Source organism: Aegilops tauschii, chromosome 2, assembly GCF_002575655.3.
Source record: "Aegilops tauschii subsp. strangulata cultivar AL8/78 chromosome 2, Aet v6.0, whole genome shotgun sequence".
In the NCBI taxonomy this organism is placed as follows: Eukaryota; Viridiplantae; Streptophyta; class Magnoliopsida; order Poales; family Poaceae; genus Aegilops; species Aegilops tauschii.
In genome coordinates, this window is record NC_053036.3 from 643,655,956 (window position 1) to 643,667,608 (window position 11,653).

The 11,653-nt window shown below is 43.6% G+C and overlaps 1 pseudogene; it reads right to left on the reverse strand.

Annotated features, from left to right (window-relative positions):
* Positions 1-1,440: 1,440 nt before the first annotated feature.
* On the reverse strand, positions 1,441-5,386 carry LOC141041423 (uncharacterized; annotated as a pseudogene).
* Between the last annotated feature and the right edge of the window lie 6,267 nt (positions 5,387-11,653).

The window sequence follows — 11,653 nt, forward strand, 5'->3', positions numbered from 1 at the left end:
CTGGTTCCCCTCCACTTTCAGCCCACGGGGCCCTCCGGGACAGGTGGCCCCACCCGGTGGACCCCCGGGACCCTTCCGGTGGTCCCGGTACAATACCGATAACCCCCGAAACTTTCCCGGTGGCCAAAACTGGACTTCCTATATATAATTCTTCACCTCCGGACCATTCCGGAACCTCTCGTGACGTCCAGGATCACATCCGGGACTCCGAACAACTTTCGGGTTTCCGCATACATATATCTCTACAACCCTAGCGTCACCGGACCTTAAGTGTGTAGACCCTACGGGTTCGGGAGACATGCAGACATGACCGAGACGCCTCTCCGGTCAATAACCAACAGCGGGATCTGGATACCCATGTTGGCTCCCACATGTTCCACGATGATATCATCGGGTGAACCACGGTGTCGAGGATTCAATCAATCCGTATGCAATTCCCTTTGTCAATCGGTATGTTACTTGCCCGAGATTCGATCGTCGGTATCCCAATACCTAGTTCAATCTCGTTACCGGCAAGTCTCTTTACTCGTACCGCAATGCATGATCCCGTGACTAACGCCTTAGTCACATTGAGCTCATTATGATGATGCATTACCGAGTGGGCCCAGAGATACCTCTCCGTTTACACGGAGTGACAAATCCCAGTCTCGATCCGTGCCAACCCAACAGACACTTTCGGAGATACCCGTAATGCACCTTTATAGTCACCCAGTTACGTTGTGACGTTTGGCACACCCAAAGCACTCCTACGGTATCCGGGAGTTGCACGATCTCATGGTCTAAGGAAAAGATACTTGACATTGGAAAAGCTCTAGCAAACGAAACTACACGATCTTTTATGCTATGCTTAAGTTGGGTCTTGTCCATCACATCATTCTCCTAATGATGTGATCCCGTTATCAATGACATCCTATGTCCATAGTCAGGAAACCATGACTATCTGTTGATCAACGAGCTAGTCAACTAGAGGCTTACTAGGGACAGGTTGTGGTCTATGTATTCACACATGTATTACGATTTCCGGACAATACAATTATAGCATGAATAAAAGACTATTATCATGAACACAGAAATATAATAATAACCATTTATTATTGCCTCTAGGGCATATTTCCAACATACCAGCAACCTTATCTTTTGGTTGACCCAACACCAGGTTCTTGCTAAGTGTCACGAGCTTCTTGCGCTTTAGGACAGTGGGTGGGCGCGGTGGGGATGTTGCCATCCTCTTGCTACCACCTGACGATGAAGCATCTTCAGATGCAACACTTTCCTTCAATATCTTGTCAACCATGGTTTTTGAGCCAATCTAGTCCAAACCCTTTCATGCCTCTTCCATTTCTTCCTCAGTGCTTTCTACTCCATCGTTTATGATTTTTTTCAAAGGAATTATCCTTCTCTTTCAAGTCAAAGATTGCATGAGTTTCCAGCAAAGGGATGTCAAATCTGTTGGATTGCTGGCTCTGATCTACACAAGTCAAACAATGAGAAACATTCCTCTGGCACAGCTGCTTTGGTTCCAACTGATTCCGGATCTTCACCCTTCTGACGCATGTCCTTTTGGATGAAAAACTGTAGAGTTACACTATCATCAATTGAGCTGCTGCAGTTGCTGTTTCCTCCATCTCCAGAAGTGTTTGCCCTCTTTGAACTGCTGACACCGCCAGCTTTACCATCATGATCATCATCATCCTTCCCACTGTCACTACCTCCATCAAAGGCCCCCCTGTCATCATCGTGTGTTTCTTCGCTGTCATCATCACTGCCCCCATGCTTTCCTTGCTCACCTTTCTCGACATCCTCACCTTTCCCCTTGTCTGTACCATCTTTTTCCTCTTCCTCTTCCACTTCATCATTACCAGATTCTTCATTGTCTTCATTGTTGTCAGCGTCATCGTCGATGTCATCATCATCATCATCGTTGTCACTTTCATCACGTTCTTCATCATCCCTTCCCTCTTGATCCTCCTCTTCTTCTTCAGAATCATCACTTTCTTTAGAATCATTGCCAACTCCAGGGTGAACATCTTCTTCTTCTGACTCACTTTCCTCTACAAATTCTTCTTCTTCACTTCCCTCCACCTCTTCTGATTGCTTGGCAATAGATTGACACTTCCGCCGCCTAGTGTGTGAGCTTTGACCCTTTGTTTGATCACTTAGCGGGCCCATGAGAGGAGACAAATCTGGTTCCTCTTCATCAAGCTTGGCAAAACCTTCGATGAAGTTGCCAAGATTGTCTGATATTGCTTTACATAGATCATGAACCATACCTGCTAACTTGAACTTCTTCTGTATAACATTAGAAGATAAAACAAAAATTAAAATTTAAAACAGAAAAAATTAAGATAATGAAAAGTATATCAAAGTATATTTCTGCGCAAACTTCAAACCTAAGTTTGGTGCAAGTATATGAAAGTAGTGTGCAACTGAGATGCTGAAAGTGTGCAACTGAAGTAGGGGTAAATTAGCAGGAAGTAAAAAACAAGCATATTTTGTAGCTAGGAGTTATGGAATCTGTGTAAGTGAAAACATAAGTTTGATTTCAATTAGGAAAAAAGGTGAGATAATAATTCTGTGCAACTCATGCATGCATTGGGCACGGAAAAAGTAAAACCAACAAAAAACATGATTTTTGTTCTAATAAAAAAGTGTGGGTGAGCAAAAAAGGATAACTCACATGAGGATTGTAACTCACTGGAACCTTTGATGCCACAAACGCTTCTGCCTGCAGTAATCCTCCGAAGAGTGTTGAATCCTCTTTGGTTCTATACTGCTCCTTGAGCTGTTCACAGAAAGAAAGGATCATTTTACAACAATAACTTCAACAATAACAAGTCTATATTGTCTGTATCTAACAAGGAAAAAGACTTCATATATGGGCAACTACCACATGCCCTAGAAGCAAAAAAGGTAAGTGAAAAAACTATGTGAAGTCACAAATGAGAAGTGGGACTTTAAAGGAAAATATGAAACAAGCATGTGTGCAACTGTCATAAGCATGTGTGCCAACTATCAACATAGACTTGTGCAACTACCACATGCCCTAGAAGCAAGAAAAAGTAACTAAAAAATACTATGTGAAGTCACAAATAAGAAGTGGGACTTTAAAGGGAAATATGAAACAAGCACGTGTGCAAACTGTTCATGAAGTCTATGTGCCAACTATCAACATCAACTTGTGCAACTACCACATGCCCTCAGAATAAAAAAAACTGACTGAAATTACTATGAAACGTACAACTGGAAGTGGTTACTATAAAGAGGAAATATGAAACAAGAATGTGTGCAACTCTATTCAATCTGTGTGCCAACTATCAATATAGACTTGTGCAACTACTTACAGGTATGTGAAAGAATCATGTGCAAAAAATACAAACTTTGAGCAGAATTTCCAACTCACTTGAAGTTTCCCAAAGACACCGGGCGAAATCAAGTCCTTTTTCATTATCTCGTTGATTAGATTCTTATCATAGGCATTGGCTCGAACTTCGCAGTGGCTTATTCGCAAATCAACCTCAAGTGCGTCAATGTAGAGAATCTGTACATGCACCATCCCCAAGAGACAAACAAAAAAAGGGAAAATATATATATATATAAGAACATTGGTGATAAAAAAGCACAAAAAACATCCAGAAAAAGGTGTGTCTAACAGAATACAATTAATTAGAGCTCACCATCAAATGATACAGGCAGCAACAGACTGTTTATTTGTCCTCACCCATGTGGCGGAATGCTTCATTTATGTGGTCAGCAACAAACAAGCTCACATTGCTCTTCAACAGAACATCGGGTTCTAACACAACGATGTAGCAACGTGGGCTCAGAGAGAGACTAGTTGTAGGAGCTAAAAAGGTGCTGAAAGCAACTGCAAGCCACCCAATGAGGAACTTGTTATCAGTTGTGCCCTTCATAGCTTTCATTGTCTTGGTGAATTCGGTAATCGTGGGGTGTTTGGGTGGCCCGGTGTGGTTGAACATCTCATTGAAAGCCTTAACAGACTCCTTTTCAACAATGTATTTCAGCCGCCGCCCTCTGTCTGGTAAACCAAAGTTCCTGTGCACACTAGCAGCATCTACTGGAATAGTTCCCCTGCCTGGGAATACCAAAGCTGAACTGGCTGGGTCGTATTACTGGACTAGGAACTTCGTCAAGTCGGAAGGCAGTGTGTCTGCTAGGTTTACTAAACCTCCTAACATCTTCTCATATAAGAAAGATCTCTGAACAGGTGCCAAATCGTTGTTCACCTTCACAAATCTCCCTGGTGATGCCCTAATCCTTCCAGCTTGTGAACGCCGCCGAGGAACGTTTCCTTCGTTCCCTTCAACACCAACTTCACCCACCTGAGACAAAAAAAGGGAAATGAATACAGACAAATTGTGCTCCCGCCGCACACATACGTCTTCAACTGACCACGTAGTTGGTTGTTGTGCAACCACAGGTTGATTGTTGTGCAACTATTATACCTTATTGTGCAACTGACATGTACACTCTCTGGAATTAAAAAAACTGTCCAAAAATGTATAATGATTTTGCGCAGCTGTGTGCTCAATTGGTGCCAACTTTCAAAAATGACAATGTAGGTAAGGAGATTCCAAAATCTATCATAAAAGAAAGACTAGAAAACACTAAACAGCGCTTTTCAGATTTGACATGGTAGTATACAACACTTTCAAATTTGCACCACAAAAAATGTAAGCCAAAAAGAATGCTGGTTAAACACAGCAGCCAAGTATATGCTTTTTCATATGCAACACTGAAAAGCACAGGTGCCAACTAGTACCAACTATCAGATGTGCAACTGAAAAAAGAAATGTACAAAAAAGGTACTTCATTAGCTTCTGCAGAGGTTGGGCCACCCCCATCAGATGACTTGCCTTTCCCTTTTGTTCTGGCTCGCTTTGCAGCACGGGATGCACTAGCATCCTCCACCTACAAAATAACCAAAATGATGCCTCATGTTAAAAAATCAATGAAAAAAACAGAGAAAACAAAAAATAAAAAATTGAATTTCTTTTACATAAACTCAAAATTGTTCATTGCGTATTCAAAACTTACACCTACTTCATTACCATCATCGGGGTCGGTACGAGGACACCGCTGAGCAGGCCTTTTCCAGTTCCGCCGTATATACTTTGATGAAATCCTCTGCATGGCTCAACAGAAACAAAAACCAAAAATCAAAAACAAAAAAGGAAAAAAGAGAAAAGAAAACAAGCAAATATAATCGATCATATTTGCTCCCTTTTGAGCTTATAGAAAACAACCTCTTCCCCACTTCCACCGGCATCTCCCTCTTCGACCATTGTCACTGCGAAAAAAGATCCGGACAAAATCACTCTAATTGCACACACACAAAAATTGTAGCTCAAAAATAACTAACAAAACTTGTTAAACAAATGCATAAAAAACCAGCATCCCACCACTAAGACATTTTAAAAAGAATCCTGTGCCAACTGGACCCCGGTTTTGCCAAACATTGACCCTGGTTCTGCCAACTCAGATATGGTAATGCCGAGTCAAAAATTCAAGAACACATATCCCAGCTGTGTCCAACTATTGAATCTAGATCTACCAGCTAGAAAACTGGTCCAATGCCAAGTATAAAACCTGCAGAACATAGATACCTGAATATGTGCAACTATTGTACCTATAACTGCTAAAAATGTGTTTATGGCAGATGATGTGTGCTACTGATGCAGATGATGTGTGCAACTGATGCACCTGATGTGTGCAACTAATGTAGCTGGAACTGCCAATTGGGTATCTGGACAAATGTCAAGTTTAAGCACGAAACTCGTTATGCAACTCCTATTTGTGCAACTGCCAACTACAAGATACTCATTGTGCAACTGAGTAATGAAAACATTCACTCTACAACTACTATAGTGCAGTTGCCAACTGCAAACAAATCGTTGTGCAACTGGGCATGAAAAAAATCGAACGGATTCAACTGCCATGGTGAAATATCTACCAACTAAAGTACCAACTAAAATGTAACGGTACCTAGGGTTTCGATTCACTTGTGCAAAAGGGGCACGGACGCTAGATCTGTTGTCAGCTAAGCCTCCCCCACTACAAGCACTGCGGAGCGAGTCTAGCGGGCGCGGCCTCCCCGGCTACAGACGGGGCGAGAGTGCAGCGGTCGCGGCCTATGCACAACGGCGTGCGGCGACAGCACAACGGCGCGCGGCCCAACACGGCGAGAGCGCTGCGGGAGCAATTCTAGATGACGCGGCCTACCACGCTACAGACGCGGCGAGAGTGCTACGGTCGCGGACTCTGCGGCTACGAGCACGGCGGGAGCAGTACGAGCACTACTTCCCCCGCTATGGGCGCGGCGAGAGCGCAACGGGCGAGGCCTCTCCTACAACGACCGCCGCGGGAGCACTACGGGGCGCGGCAAGAGCATTACGGCCGCGGCCTCCATCTGTACGGCGCGCGGCGAGATCGGTATGACACGCGAGGAGAAGGAGCGAGCGGTTGAGCAGCGAGCGTACCTCCGCCGGCGACGAGCAGCGGGTGCCTCCCCCTGCTGCGCCTCCGCCTCCTGCGCACCTTTCAATGGCGCCGACGGCGAGATCCAGCGGCGAATCCGGCAACGACCGACAAATCGTGAGGGGAGGGGAGGGGAGGGGAGAGGGGAATGGAGCGGTGATGGGTGGTGGATGGGGGGGACGGAGGAAGTGGCACGAAATTCGAAACTGCCCACCGCCCACTACTTTGTCTACGCTCACTAACAGATGTACCCACGCAGGGGTACGCGCGACGCGCCTCGGCACAACCAGACCAGGTGTGCGGGAGAAGCGGCGCGTTTGAAAACCGACAAAAACCACCTGGCCGCGCGCGACCGCACGATCCCACGCCATCGCACGGCGTGGCGTCGGCCGCTCGAGCAGCGCTGCGAGCGCACGCGCACTAATATGTATTTAGGACTAAAGATATGATGACCAGAAAAAAACAGTGGGAGGGGAGAAAATCGGTGCTGGCGCGGGGAGACGAAATCATTCGATGGGTGAAGCCTATAACGAACGAAAGAGCGAACCACGACCTATGTACTCAGACTTTAGGAGTAGAGATAATTAGAGACAAAAGGCAAAGATCAACTCATTAGGAAATTTAGGATTTAGAATTGATTGTCATGAAACTGAATTTTATTGATTGGTAACGTGCTATCATTTCTTGCCCGTTTGTAACATGTCTAGTTAGGAAATTTTTCATTGCGAGGATAAAATAACCAACGTGAGGAGATATGGAGGTGGGATGTGAGACGAAAATAAACCAGACGAAAAAAAGCCGTGGACGCAATCCTATCAACTCAGATATTAGGAGTAGAGATAAATCGGGTCACATCCAGCGGGTCCACTAGAGGAGATAGTGTTCCCTAAAAAACTAGAGGATAGTGAGTAGTATTAACAAAATACTTCACTTTTTTACCCTCAAACAAATGGAAAGAAAAAGAAACGAGTAGGTTTTCCATCACCTATTTTCTACCCCCAAACAAATAGAAAGAAAAATAAACATGTAGGAGGTCGAACCATCACGACGATGACAGGTCCCCTTTAATAGTAGAGAAGATAACAATTCAATGAAGACGAGCATGGAAGGAAAATCCAGTGTAAGGTTGGGCTAGGCCTAGTTTACAGAGTTGTTGACACACCTTTCTAATACTCCATGTGTCATGGTTTTAACTCAAATTTGAACTAAAACCACCATACTGATCTTGGGTCATAGGGAGTATATGATAATGCACCTCTTGGCCCAATTGGCATATTTGCTATTTTCATTCCATGAAGAAAATGAATTCACTCAACAATATGGAAATAAATGGTACGCTCTCTCCCACTGCTGCACGGCACTAGCGAAAGCAGGTGGCTGGGAGCTGCGAGAGCGCCACACCCACATGTTGCGAAACAAGCAGCTATGATCTAGAGGCTGGGTAATAAAGCTTCCATTTTAAAAAAATAGCATGTGCCCTTTCTAGTCATTTGGTTACTGTTCATTTGGCCAACTGACTTGTCAGGGATAGGACAATTATGTAAAAGAGTTAAATGCACTGGAGGTCCTAAAAGTTTTGTCGTTGTGTCACTTTAGTCCTATTTCTTTGAAAATGCACCTTTAGGTCCTTTCATAAGTGGTTCACCCGAGGTCCTTTTCTTCACTGCCGCTCGCTGACCTGCCCTCATGGCGCGTCGACCCACGCCACGTCGACACAGGGCTGCGGAGGCTGCTCTTTTTTTACAGAAAACCCCTTAGAAACACTCTTCTTCACATTCCCCGGTCCCTTGCTCTATTTCTTCCCCAAATCCCTCTCTGTCTCTCCCGTGCCCTAACCCTAGCCATGGCCGGCACTTCAAGCTCCTCGGCGGGGAAGCAGTTGAAGAAGAGGAGCATGGTAGCGTCGTCGTCAACGCCGCCACCGCTGCCGGTGCAAGCTCCAACTTCGTCTGGTATGTTACCGCTCGTGGCTTGTCCTTGCTGCCATGTCCGTGACACCATTGTGCTCCGTTCGAAATCTACTGCCAACCCTGGATGGGTGTTCTACAAGTGCCCCAACCATCGTGTAAGAACCAAGAGTTTGATGTTTTGAAGCCTTTATCTTTGATTATATCCCATTTCTTTTTTTCTGAATGTCTCAAGTTCGTCCAGGTTGGACCGAATCCATGCCAGCACTACTACTGAGAACATGGCCCAGATAACTATTTTGATTTTCTGGTTAAGAATGGCCACATATCTATTGCAAGAACAGGAAGATCTGGAGGTAGCTCAGGTCATTCATTGGGCGGCATAGAAAGTGAAGAGGCAGAGGAGTAAGAAGACAGAGGTGTTGAAGTCCAGAAGATTTGCAATGGTGTGATGATTGATGTTGTGAAGAAGTTGGATGAGCTGATCTGCTTAGTTAGGATGTTCTTGTTTTGTATTGTCACTTTGTTGGCTGTGATGGTTTATGTAGTGGCTCTGAAATGAATGAAGTACATGTAAGCACTATTGGGATGAACTATTTGAATGAAGTGTTTAATCTGAATTGAAAAGCAAGATTGAGATTTTGGAAGCATTTTGATCTAAATGAAGTGTTTGATATGAATGAAAGATAGCTCTTTTTTACTCTTTGTTGTCTCGTGGACGGTCGCGGGCAATCGTCCACATTGATGAATAGCTTCATTTTGGTCAATGTGGATGGTCACGGCGATCATCCCCAATGATGGTTAGCTTATTCTTGGTTTCACGGACGGTTGTGGCGATCGTCCACATTCTTGAATAGCTTCTTTTTGGTCAATGCGGACGGTCGCGGCGATCGTCCACAATGATGGTTAGCTTATTCTTGGTCTTGTGGACAGTCAAGACGATCGTCCGCATTGCTGATTAGCTTTTGAAACATTCACAAGAATTCATTGACATGTAGAACAACAAAGCTCACACAACAGTTCATTTCCAACATTGCATAGTTCACAGAAAAGTTCACTTGGCTATACTAGTACTAGGCAAGCACATAAACATGCCCTGCTTGTCTAGTTCAAAAGACACTGTTGATGGTTTGGATGAAACCTACATCATGAGAACACTAGGTTTAATTTCAAACCAATTAGTGCTAGCCCAAAAGAAGCATTTTAGTTTTCAAGCTCAAACTACAGCATCAGAACACTTTTCTTCTTCTAAACTTTTCTTCTATACTTCAGGAACTGTGTTATCCTTGGTCTTCACTACCCTTTTCTTCCTCTGCCTTTTTAAACCAAGAGTTGTTGTAGTAGGTCTTGGCTTTGGAATAGCACCTCTACAGTTTGCAATGAATGCACTTTCTGGTAGAGGGCCTTGAGCAGTGGTTTGAGACTGCTGAGTTGATATGGCCTGAAAGAACAACAAATATTTTGAGTTTGAAATGGTTTGAGATCAACACAGCTAACTTGAGTATTACAACATACTTGTTCCTGTAGTATCTCCAACACTGAAACATTCTGGTCATACACATGTGTTGTGGTAGATGCATCCACACTAGTGCTGGCACTTTCCTTGCAAGATACAAATAGAGATCAGCCACACTAGTGCCAGCAAACGGGCAATTATGTGATACTACGTTAGTTATCTAGCAGCTCACAAGTAGTGAGATCATTCAAATAATTAAAGGTAGAGGATAACTGACCTGTTGAAAACTTCACAATTGTTATTGAGAAGGGTCACACTTAGGAAGTTCTCTGAAATAAGCTTTGCACCATGTACTAGGATTAATTGCCTCCAAATACTCATATCCCTCCTGGGTTAACTCTTTCATCTATGCCATTCTTGCAAGCCAATCTGCCCTAGTGGTGGCCCTTGCAATTTGCCACAATTTGTTTTTCAGGATATCCCCTTTCCAGTTCTTGGCAAAGTTCTGATGTAGATGCCTTACACAAAATCTATGTTCAACATCAGGGAAAACAACTTCTACTGCATTGATCAACCCCTGCATTCACATAAAAATACAATTAGATTACCAAACAAACACATGAAAACACAAATAATAAAGGAAGTGTGCATTACATACTAAGGTACCTTTTGTCTATCACTCATCAGTGCCCATGGGGCAGTGTTGCGTATGAGAAGTTCCTCTTTTAATGTGTTCAAAAACCACTTCCATGTGTTCTTGTCCTCAACTTCTACTACACCTATGGCAATAGGGAAGATACAATCATTGGGATCAATTCCAACAACAGTCAACATAATTCCCCCATATCTAGCTAGTCTTTAGGTGACACCCATCAATGCATATGACAGGTCTACAACTAGCTAAAAACCCTCTTTTGGCAGCATCCAATGACATGTACAGGCTCTCAAACTTCCCATCCTTAACTGTTAGAAACATGTTGCTCCCAGGATTAATTGTTCTTATTTCTTCTGCATAGTCCCATAGCATGTCATATTGCTTCAGTTCATCTCCTTTTATTTGCTTCAGTGCAATCCTTCTAGCTCTTGAAAGTTTGCTCCTTGTTGAGGTCATATTGTAATCAAGCTGCACTATCCTTGCAAAGTCCTGAAGAGACATTTTTCTCATCTGCCCTGAATTTTTCCAGATATCTATTTGCTAAGTATCTTGCAGTAAACTATTGCAGTTCCCATTCCTTTGAGCATGTACGTTCTCCAATGTATTTCTTCACCACAAAGCTCTTTGTCCTGCTGTCAGGTGCATCAAACAAATACCAAGGACAACCCTCCACACAATGAGCCCTAACTCTCTGCTTATCATTCCTAAGATATTTGATATGCACTCTATTCTGCACAATGTACTCCTGTATTGCTCCTCTAAGCTCAATGGCTGATAGAAACACCATGCCAATGTGGAAATCAAGTTCCTTCATGTTCTCAGGCCTGAATCTTTTAAGCTTTACCTTCTTCTTCTTTTTCTTCTGTCCATGTTTATCCTTCACTTGAACTTCTTCTTCAGATTTTACATCCTCAACATCTGAATCTTTGAGTTCAACCAATTCTTCTGAATCATAGACACTATCATCAATCCACTCTGATTTCCTCTTCTTTTTCTTCTCATGCTTGTCATCAACCCATTCTGCAAACAGATCATCATCATCCTTCTGAACTTCATTGTCAGAGTCAACCCACTCTGAGCCACTACTACTGTCATCAGTTCTTGCTCATGCACTTCCACTCTGTCTCTTCTCTTATTTGT